Source organism: Oncorhynchus keta, chromosome 25, assembly GCF_023373465.1.
Source record: "Oncorhynchus keta strain PuntledgeMale-10-30-2019 chromosome 25, Oket_V2, whole genome shotgun sequence".
Classification (NCBI taxonomy): domain Eukaryota; kingdom Metazoa; phylum Chordata; class Actinopteri; order Salmoniformes; family Salmonidae; genus Oncorhynchus; species Oncorhynchus keta.
Genome location: NC_068445.1, coordinates 18,040,966 through 18,052,762, shown reverse-complemented (window position 1 = coordinate 18,052,762; position 11,797 = coordinate 18,040,966). Strand labels below are relative to the sequence as shown.

General features: G+C 41.5%; 1 protein-coding gene across 4 annotated transcripts in view; it reads left to right on the top strand.

Annotated features, from left to right (window-relative positions):
- Positions 1-814: 814 nt before the first annotated feature.
- Positions 815-11,797, top strand: part of LOC118358337 (PDZ and LIM domain protein 2-like) — a 58,195-nt gene continuing 47,212 nt past the window's right edge. For 2 of the 4 annotated variants that reach the window (XM_035736053.2, XM_035736050.2), the window contains exon 1: positions 817-1,261. The gene's annotated coding sequence lies outside the window, so the exon portion shown is untranslated. Of the gene's footprint in view, positions 1,262-9,760; positions 9,782-11,797 lie in introns of those variants that run through there. The other 2 variants (XM_035736052.2, XM_035736051.2) reach the window with 2 other exon arrangements.

Below are 11,797 nucleotides of genomic sequence, written 5' to 3'. Positions count from 1 at the left end.
CCTATGGGGACAGTCGAAAAGAGTGTACTTGTTGTCATTTTTCAATCACTCATCCATGTATTGAGTCTTTTTGTGCCAACATGGTAATGTAAGGGGCCAGTAGGGATAACATACTTAGGCCAACCTGATGGGAAATGTTATGGAGATAGTAGGCCTATATTAATAGCACATGCTTCCTGACACAGAGGCTCGGTTTCAGATTTTCAGCTTGGATGGAGTGGAACAGATGGCATGGTACTTTATGTCAAGTTTGGGCTGACTTAAGACAATTTATTTAGCTACAAGTTAAGTGTGAAGTGACATTAAGCCGAAGTGTATTTTCTTGTAAGTACATGAATGCAGTTGTCACTACTTTCTGCACCTTTAGGCTATTCAATAAATCCCGTACCAATTGCAAATCTTGCATTCTATGCATACCTACAGTATCACCTACCTCTCTTGGCTGGATGGCATTTGTAGGCATAGGCATATTGTATTTTGGGATCCCTATGGATCAGTTGAAATTTGTAATGCTAAGTATTATCTGCAGATGGCGCACTAAGACAAATGTGCAAGGCCCAATGGCCTGGTCATGGCTAGAATGATCCAGTTTTTGTCAAATTAAAGTCAGATTTTAATTTTCGTAGCAGATTAGACGAATTTACGCAGCAGGTTAGGATAATTTGCTTAAGGTTAGAAAAATAGTTAGGGTTAGCTAGAACGCAAAAAAATGCCCCTTTTGGCATTCGTTTGACAAAAGCTGGATATCTTCTAGCCATTACCCTATGTAACATCTCAATTATCACCCACCCTTCCAGTATGCCCGACACGCCCAGCGCACTCATGCCTTTATTTTCACAACAGCACGTGGCACTATGAGCCATTATATGGGTGATCACAGGTGGTTTCATATCACTTCTGTATCCAATACCCAACAATAGAAGTACATTTCAGAAGTCTTCTTTTCAGACCCAGAGGCTTTTCATCACACTGACAACATAGTAGCGCGAATTGCTCTCAGAGAAGGCTGCGATACCTGTGAGCAGAAAGAACGGACATTGAAAACCTAATTTTTCTGCATTTTTGGAGGCGATTTGCGCGCAAGGGGTGGAGTGTTTCTGGTCCTGCGCTCTTTTAGCACTGTCTGTTAGTTTAGTGCTGTCTGTCTACGCGTTTTTGACTTGTGATAGGCTATTCATCGGGAGAGCAGCGGTGTTGGATCTGCCGGTGTACGGACACAATTCGACTATCACTGATTTATTGACCAACTGCATTGATTTAGGTAAGTGTAATAGGCTACTTTCTGTATGTCTCCCATTACCGGTCAATTCACACTAGTCTATAGGCTAGGAATCATTTGATTCAATTAGGCCTCAATTCACTTTATATAGAGAAACGACAAGAAATCATGTATCCGAATGTATGCAATTTATGCTGGCCTATACCTATGAACATTAGATCTTGTATACGCTGTCAAATTTTCTGTAAACCTTGGTTTGTGTAATTATTCACTTGATTGCTAATTTAAGGCTCCGTTAACACAGGCAGCCCATTTCTGATATTTTGTCCAATCAATGATCTGATTGTTCAAAAGACCAATTGGTGAAAAAAGATCAGAATTGGCCTGTCTGTGTTAATGTAGCTACAGTGCCCCAATGTTTTGTGTATCTTGGATTTATACCCAAACTCACAACAGGCTTGACTGTGCCTGTCTCAGACCTCCACCTGTTGGTTTGACCGAGTTTTCTTAACTGTCACTGAAAAGAAGGAATAGTTGCCACCAACATCATTTTGGATTTCATTGGCTGTGTTTACACAGGTGGCCTAATTGAGATGTTGCCAATTCTTTGGTATATCTGATACCAATCTGATCGCTTTCCTAATGTGTAAACAGCAAAACACAAATGCAATCTAATATTTTGAGTTAAGATTTATACCCTACCATGTATACTTCCACTGCTAAATACTTCCCACACACACATTTTCGGGACCAAAAAATGCTTCAGTGCAAACTTAAATGCCTTAACCCAGACTGAAAGTGTGTAGAACAATATAGTTGGCATATAATCTTTTTAAGAACTAGAAATCACCATCTAGACAGTCGAGATATGAAAATTCCCTAATGATGAATTTAGGAGTATTTTTGACAGGGCATGCAGGGTACATGCCCTGGGGCCCCCATTGGAGTCCCCATTGGTTTTGTTATGTTTGAGCATAAGAACACAGAAATAGCCATGACAAAATATGTAGAGTTGCAGGAAATTTGCTGAAAAACGGCCAATTCTTCTCTCTGCTGGACTGATAAAAAAAAAAAAAAAAAAAAAAAAAAGCTAAACTCTCATCCCCCTTCCCGTCTGCGACCATTGCCACGATTGTAAATTTAAAAAATACCACGCTAACACTGGTAGATTTAATTATTGGGCATTTTGAATGGGTGGGAAAAAGCTGGAACTGTTTCCCAGGACTGTTGCTCTCAACCCAAGCCCCACTCAAACCCCCTGCCCCATTCCCCCTCCCTGCTGTTTGCACTGTACCTGTAACTCTCCATTGTGTTTGTTCACTGCAACCTTTCTTGCTGCCCCCAACTCCCCTCCTCTTGTTTTCAATTGTGTCCATTTCCTGATGGTTCTGCTGTTCTTAGTGTACAGGGCCATGGCACAAACAGTCCAGGGACAAAACAGGCCACAGTAATTTTGGACAAGTAGTAGCCTACATTTTTGGAGAATGTAGGACAGTAGCCATCTCATTTAGCTGCTGTGGAAACAGATATATTTGGCCATTTCTCTTGTTTTTCTTTATATGAACAACACAAATTATGTTTGCTATAGGCTCTATTGTGTAGAGCTTTTCTCCCTGAATCACAAGAAGCAACATGCATGAAGTTGCAATTCTGGAGGAAGTTGCACACAGATGCAGTCTGGTGGAGTTTGTATGATGAAAGCTTCACTGTTGCTTGTTCTCTTGTTTCGAGCATTGTGGTTTTCTCAGAGTGTCACTGGGTGACTGACTGGCACATGTTTACATCCTTTAAATACTTAGACATTTCTTTTGAATTGAAACCTCAATTGCCATGTCTTTTGGTCTGTTTATCCTTTCTTAGCATTTTCTTGTGCGTGTGTGTGTGAAACCACTGCCTGAGATGGCTTTAGACTTTGAATGAGCTGTGGAGACTTGTCGTTGCAACAGGATATAAAAAATAAAAAAATGAGCATGTGATCAACTTGACTAAGCAGTGGTAAACTTTCCAGTGACTTCCTCAGTGGTTCAGAAGTCTTAAAATCAAAGTTTATTGGTCTCGTACACAGATTTGCAGACGTTATTGCAGGTGCAGCGAAATGCTGATGTTTCTAGCTCCAACAGTGCAGTAATATCTAGAAACGCATTAACAATACACACAGACCAATAAGAAATGTGAAAATGAGGAATGTCAGAATGAGCATTGTCAGAGTCTGGGATAGCGTTTTATCTTTATACATGCATACATACAGTTGAAGTTGACATACACCTTAGCCAAATGCATTAAACTCAGTTTTTCACAATTTAATAATAGTAAAGATTCCCTGTCTTAGGGCAGTTAGGATCACCACTTTATTTTAAGAATGTAAAATGTCAGAATAATAGTAGAGTGATTGCTTTTATTTCTTTCATCACATCCCCAGTGGGTCAGAAGTTTACATGCACTCAATTATTATTTGGTAGCATTGCCAAATAACGTGGGTCAAACGTTTCTGTTAGGCCCATTCCTCCTGACAGAGCTGGTGTAACTGAGTCAGGTTAGTAGGCCTCCTTGCTCGTACACACTTTTTCTGTTCTGCCCACAAATTTCTATAGGACTGAGGTCAGGGCTTTGTGATGGCCACTTCAATACCTTGACATTGTTGTCCTTAAGCCATTTTGCCACAACTTTGGAAGTATGCTTGGGGTCATTACCCATTTGCAACCAAGCTTTAACTCCCTGACTGATGTCTTGAGATGTTGCTTCAATATATCCACATCATTTTCCACCCTCATGATGCCATCTATTTTGTGAAGTGCACCAGTCCCTTCTACAGCAAAGCACCTCCACAACATGATGCTGCCACCCCGTGCTTCATGGTTGGGATGGTGTTCTTTGGCTTGCAAGTATCACCATTATCACCAACGTAACAATGGTCATTATGGCCAAACAGTTCTATTTTTGTTTTATCCCAGAGGACATTTCTCCAAAAAGCACGATCTTTGTCCCCGTGTGCAGTTGCAAACTGTTGTCTGGTTTATTTTATGGCGGTTTTGGAGCAGTGGCTTCTTCCTTGCTGAGCGGTTTTTCAGGTTTTGTTGATGTAGGACTCGTTTTACTGTGGATATAGATACTTTTGTACGCGTCTCCTCCAGCATCTTCACAAGGTCCTTTGCTTTTGTTCTGTGATTGATTTTCACTTTTCACACGATTCCCATGGTGTTTATACTTAATAATAATAATATATGCCATTTAGCAGACGCTTTTATCCAAAGCGACTTAGTCATGTGTGCATACATTCTACGTATGGGTGGTCCCGGGGATCGAACCCACTACCCTGGCGTTACAAGCGCCATGCTCTACCAACTGAGCTACAGAAGGACCACTTGCATACTAGTGTTTGTATACTAGTGTTTGTACAGATGAACGTGGTACTTTCAGCCATTTGGAAATTGCTCCCAAGGATGAACCAGACTTGTGGTGGTCTACAACTTTTTTTCTGAGGTCTTTGCTGATTTATTTTGAGGTTCCCATGATGTCAAGCAAAGAGGCACTGAGCTTGAAGGTAGGCCTTGAAATGCATCCACAGATATACCTCCAATTGACTCATATGATGTCAATTAGCCTATCAGAAGCTTCTAAAGCCATGACATCATTTTCTGGAATTTTCCAAGCTCTTTAAAGGCAGTCAACTTAGTTTACGTGTAACGGATGTGAAACGGCTAGCTTAGTTAGCGGTGCGCACTAAGTAGCGTTTCAATCAGTGACGTCACTTGCTCTGAGACCTTGGAGTAGTAGTTCCCCTTGCTCCGCAAGGGACGCGTCTTTTGTGGAGCGATGGGTAACGATGCTTCGTGGGTGACTTGTTGACGTGTGCAGAGGGTCCCTGGTTCGCGCCCGGGTATGGGCGAGGGGACAGTTTAAAGTTATACTGTTACATATGTGAACTTCTCACCCACTGGAATTGTGATTACATTGAATTATAAGTATGTCTGTAAACAATTGTTGGGAAAATGACTTGTGTCATGCACAGAGTTGATGTCCCAACCAACCAAAACTATAGTTTGTTAACAAGACATTTGTGGAGTGGTTGAAAAATAAGTTTTAATGGCTCCAACCTAAGTGTATGTATTCTTCCGACTTCAACTGTACATACATACTACCGTTCAAAAGTTTGGGGTCCCTTATAAATGTCCTTGTTTTTGAAAGAAAAGCACCTTTTTGTCCATTTTCAAAATAACATCAAATTGATCAGAAATGCATGTAATACAATGTATTCATTGTTAATGTTATAAATTACTTTTGTAGCTGGAAACGCGTACAGAGGCCCATTAGGCGACTCTGAGATGCTGGCTTTCTAGGCAGAGTTCCTTTGTCCAGTGTCTTCTTTTGCCCATCTTAATCTCTTCTTTTTTTTGGGCCAGTCTGATTTACGCCTTTTACTTTGCATCTCTGCATTGGCCGCCTCTTCACTGTTGACCTTGAGACCGGTGTTTTGCGGGTACTATTTAATGAAGCTGCCAGGTGAGGCGTCTTTCTCAAACTAGACACTATAATGTACTTGTCCTCCTTCTCAATTGTGCACAGGAACCTCCCACTCCTCTTTCTATTCTGGTTTATGCTGTTTTGTGAAGGGAGTAGTCCACAGCGTCGTACGAGATCTTCCGTTTTTTGCCAATTTCTCACATGGAATAGCCTTCATTTCTCAGAACAAGAATAGACTGACGAGTTTCAGAAGAAATGTATTTGTTTCTGACCATTCTGAGCCTGTAATCGAACCTACAAATGCTGATGCTCCATATACTCAACTTTTCTAAAGAAGGCCAGTTTTATTGCTTTTTTAATCAGAACAATAGTTTTCAGCTATGCTACCAATTGCAAAATTGTTTTCGAATGATCAATTAGCCTTTTAAAATGATCAACTTGGATTAGCTAACAACGTGCCATTGGAACACAGGAGTGATGGTTGCTGACAATGGGCCTCTGTACGCCTATGTAGATTTTCCAGAATAAATCAGCCGTTTCCAGCTACAGTAGTCATTTACAACATTAACAATGTCTACACTGTATTTCTGATCAATTTGATGTTATTTTAATGGACAAAAGCACTTTTTTTCTTTCAAAAACAAGGACATTTCTAAGCTGGATCCATGGCCATGGATTCGATTATTTCAGCAACATCCATTGCTGACTGGTGTATTAAAATCGAACACACAGCCATGCAATCTCCATAGTAAAACATTGGCATTAGAATGGCCTGCACTGAAGTGCTCAGTGACGCAACGTGGCACTGTCATAGGGTGCAAACTTTCCAACAAGTCAGTTTGTCAATTTTCTGCCATACTAGAGCTCCCCTGGTCAAACTGTAAGTGCTGTTATTGTGAAATGTCTTGGGGCAACAATGGCTCAGCCGCAAAGTGGTAGGCCACACAAGCACACAGAACAGAACCGCTGAAGCACGTAGCGCGTGAAAAAAATAATCTGTTTTAACTACAGATTTCCAAACTGCCTCTGGAAGCAACATCCGCACAATAACTGTTCATCAAGAGCTTCATGAAATGGGTTTCCATGGCTGAACAGCCGCATGCAAGCCTAAGATCACCATGCGCAATGCCAAGCGTCAGCTGGAGCTGTGTAAAGCTTGCCACCATTGGACTCTGGAGCAGTGGAAACGCGTTCTCTGGAGAGATGAATCACTCTTCACCATCTGGCAGTCAGGAGAACGTTACCTGTTTGAATAAATAGTGACAACTGTAAGGTTTGGTGGAATAATGGTCTGGGGCTGTTTTTCATGGTTCGGGCTATGCCTCTTAGTTCCAGTGAAGGGAAATCTTAATGCTACAGCATACAATGGTGTTTCTGTGCTTCTAACTTTGTGGCAACAGTTTGGGGAAGGCCCTTTCCTGGTTCAGCATGACAATGCCACCATGCATGAAGTGAGGTCCATACAGAAATTGGTTATCAAGATCGGTGTGGAAGAACTTGACTGGCCTGCACATAGCCCTGACCTCAACCCCATCGAACACCTTTGGGCTGAATTGGAATGCCGACTGTGAGCCAGGCCTGGTCGCCCGACCTCATTAATGCTCCTGTGGCTGAATGGAAGCAAGCCCCCCTACTTATTTTCCACCATCATTTGCAAATAAATTCATAAAAAATCATACAATGTGATTTTCTGGATTTTTTTTTTCTTCTCATTTTGTCTGTCATAGTTGAAGTGTACCTGTAATTTTCATCATAGGCCTCATCTTTTTAAGTGGGAGAACTTAAACAATTGGTGGCTGACTAAATACTTTGTTGCCCCACTGTATAAGTAAATGTGTGTCCCAATACATTTGATCCCTTTAGTTTCTAAACGTTTCACCTGATATGGATGAAAATATCCTCAAATGAAGGCTGACAGTCTGTACTTTAACTCCGTCGCTGTATAACTTCAAAGCTCTGGAGTACAGACTCAAATTATTATTTTTTTAAATGCCGTTTTAATTATTACTGAGAGCACTGTGTATGGACAGTATAAACATAGAAAAGGTGTGTACAGCAGTAGTTAATATGATCCGTGAGGGGGGTCTGATTGCTGTAGGGAGTCAATCTGTATAGTGATAACACCAGTAACATGATGCTGTTGAGAGGGAGTGTGAAGTGGAGCCAGTGCACTCCAAAGCCACACAACTGACACAACCATGGCTTCTGTACCAAGTACAGTAGTAACAATAGCTGCCAGATATGTGGCATGGTCATTTTTAGGATGGTATATAAAGAACCTTGATAAAATAATGATGTCCCTTGCGTGGAAGGTTAAATTCATAATGATATTGAAATTCCAGAGATTTATTGGAGATATGTTAGGCTAAATATAAACGCTGTCAAGTTTTCCTTTTAAGAGGGAGTAACCTGCAGCTCACTATTAGATGGTAATAAGTCTCACACAACATAGGAAGATCTTAGTCACTCATCTCCCTTCAGCAACACCCCATTCTTTTCTTATCTATTCTGTTATTGTTTGATATGTCCTCATCACCTTAGTGATGGCAATTTTACTTGATGAAGTCACTGCGTGTGATTAGTGTTAGAATGTTGAGAATGTAATTCCTTTTTGACACAGGGAGAGGCTTTCCATGGCATTCCTCTCTCTATTCAATGGGTGTGTGTCAGGGCAGGCGGCAGGACGGGTGTCCATCAGCCACGGTCCTCCTCACGAAAGGGAGTGTGCTTGAAAACATTACAGGGCATCAGCAAGACAAGAACACTCACGAAGGCTATGGAAAGTTCAGAGCTAAATTGCCACAAGCGAGAGATTTTAATGTGTGAATCATACCCAGACCATTCTGCTACAACCACAGCAGTGGATGTGTGTTTCTCTGCATTAAAGTTCAGCCAGAAGCAAGTTGAGATGAAGTACATCTGCAGATTGAATCATGCCATTCCCTCTGCATTAGCACAAAGTTCTGCTCCAGTGAATTTTTGTCGCTGACTTCCAGGAAAAAGGCCTGTGTAAAACCTAGTTTTGTAGTAACCAGGGGGAAAGGTGAGGAGTGTGAGCTGAGCTTGGTGCATAAACAGACATGTTCATATCCAGGCCTGGCATCTTCCCTGTGCTAGCCAACAAGACTCCTCTTTAAAGAACATCAATCAGAATAGAGAAACCCTGGCATAATTGTTGTTTAGTGACGTGCACATGAAACCAAAGACTCACCCAAAGGTGTGTTAGCATTATCTTGCTATACTTAGTTCTGCTAAACTGTAGATGATATCACAGACCTGTTTTTAGCAGGACCCACACCCACTTTCACAATTACGTAGTTTTGAATGACGGTAAACAAAGAATTCACAGGGAAGGAGTACTTTAGACAAGTTGCATTGTGTCAAAGGTATGGCACTTGTGGTGGTGAATTGGCCTCCAGGTTACTCTCATCCCAAAACCAAGCCCCAGACTCAGTGCCACCAGTGGACACTCCTGTATCTCTCTCTCTACCAAGTCGACAGCAGTGACCCTCTCCTGCCCCTGTGTGTTATGTTGTGTACTAGGAAGCGTTTCCATGTTGTGTATAGAAGAGGCTAGTCACTGAGTGTACAGTCAGTAACCCAGGCTTACCTGTGCTAAAGCTAATTGATTTTAATCTGCCTGTCTGTTGAACACTGCTGGCAACATGCAGTGTGTGTGTGTGTGTGTGTGTTTGAGCAGTGAGGAACAGTCTGAAGGCCAACACCAAGATACTTGAGCTGTTCTACTCTGTCCTGTGTGTGTGTGTCTCCTACCTTTACCCTAAGGGGCTGCTCACTCAAAAACATGACAAGGGCCTTTTCATTTGACTATGACCGTTTTTAACTCTCCTCAGATGGATCATTCCCCACTTGGAAACTGAATGCAGCCTTCAAGTCTGTCTGTGCAGTTGATTTCCACAGCCTTTATCAAACTCATTATTGCTTCATTCACCTTTGACTCCAGATTTCACAACTGAAACTCTGGAGGATACTGCATATAAAGTGCTGATAAAATGTCCCAGGTATTTAGTAGGCAGGTGTAGCACAGCGGAAGTGAGAGGTAATTTGACTCGCTGGACCTACCTGTTTCTATTTCCTACTGTAAGTACATTTACATTTTAGTCATTTAGCAGATTCTCTTATCCAGAGTGACATACAGGACACACAGACAGATTTTTCACCTAGTCTGCTCAGGGATTCGAAGGACCTTTCTGTTACTGGACCAACACTCTGCCACCAATTAATCATGAACTTCTGTTTACCTGATGAGTGAAGACATGTGAGCCAGATGTATTACTTTGTTACTTTAATTCCTCCCTGTAGTGTGTGTGCTTTTTATTGCACCGCCAGTGCAGGGAGATAGCACCAGAATAAAATAAGCCACATAGTTAAACTCTCTTAAAGCTGGTGTGATTTGGACTACTAACCTGTTAGACCTTGTTTTAGAGCTAGACTTCTGGGTTGTACCATTTGGATTTGTCTATTCCTTCGATATAAGTCTGTGATTAACGTGGGCTGAGCTAGAGTGGCGTTTGTGAGACTTGGGCAGATCCCGAAGGGGCACGGTTCAGGTCTATTTACCAAAACGTCTGTAGAGTAAGCTTGGGGGGCATACTAGGGTATTTGGAAATAGCCACAGTATGGTTTAATCTGTCATATTTATTTTTACTGAACAAAATATAAGCATGCAACAATTTCAAATTTGACTGAGTTACAGTTCATAAGGGAATTGATCAATTTAAATAAATTCATTAGGCCCTTATCTATGGCTTTAACATTATTGGAAATACAGATATGCATCTGTTGGTCATATATACCTTTAAAAAAAGGTAGGGGCGTGGCTCAGAACTAGTCAGTATCTGGTGTGACCACCACTTGCCTCATGCAGCGTGACAAATCTCCTTCACATAGTTGATCAGGCTGTTGATTGTGGCCTGTGGAATGTTGTCCCTTTCCTCTTTAATGGCTGTGCGAAGTTGCTAGATATTGGTGGGAACTGGAACACGCTGTTGCACACGTCAATTCAGAGCATCCTAAACATGCTCAATGGGTGACATGTCTGGTGAGTATGCAGGCCATGGAAGAACTGGGACATTTTCAGCATCCAGGAATTGTGTACAAATCCTTGCGTCATGCTAAAACATGAGGTGATGGCACAATATTTATATCTGTGCATTCAAAATGCAATTGTGTTCATTGTCCGTAGCTTATGCCTGTCCATACTATAACCCCACTGCCATCACGAGGCACTCTGTTCACAACGTTGACATCAGCAAACTACATTTAGTAATATGATGGCCATGCATAATTATTTCAAAAATCACCTTGGTTTTTCATTGTAAGCTCCTTTACCTGTCATCTGATGAAAATTTAAGTTATTTTCTGCCCAATTTATTTTCTTTGATGGTGACTATAGTCACTCAATTGAAGCAACAACAAAAAAAGACTTTCAATATAAAACCCCTGTCAATGCTCCTGCTTTCTCCCATTGTGCTATTTAAAAAAACAAACAAACACGTGACTGGTTCACCTGTTCTGGGGGACTACGGTAAACTGTACGCTGAACAAAAATATAAACGCAACAAAGTGTTGGTCCCACATTTCATGAGCATAAATAAGATTCCAAAAATGTTCCATATGCACAAAAAGCTTTTCTCTCAAATGTTGTGCACACTTTTTAAATGTATTTTTTTTTACATCCCTGTTATAATTTCACCTTTGCCAAGATAACCCATCCTCCTGACAGGTTTAGCATATCAAGAAATGTATTAAACAGCATGATCATTACACAGGTTCACCTTGTGCTGGGGACAATAAAATGCTATGTCTCAAGTTGAGGGAGTGTGTAATTGGCATGCTGACTGCAGGAATGTCTGCCAGAGCCGTTGCCAGAGAATTGAATGTTAATTTCTTTACTATAAGCCGTCTCAAACGTCATTTCAGAGAATTTGGCAGAACGTTCAACCGGCCTCCAATCACAGACCACGTGTTTCCACATCCAGCTTCTACACCTGCGGGATTGTCTGAGACCAGCCACCTGGACAGCTGATGGAACTGTGGGTTTGCACAACGGAAGAATTTCTGCAGAAACTGTCTCGGGAAGCTTTATCATGGAAA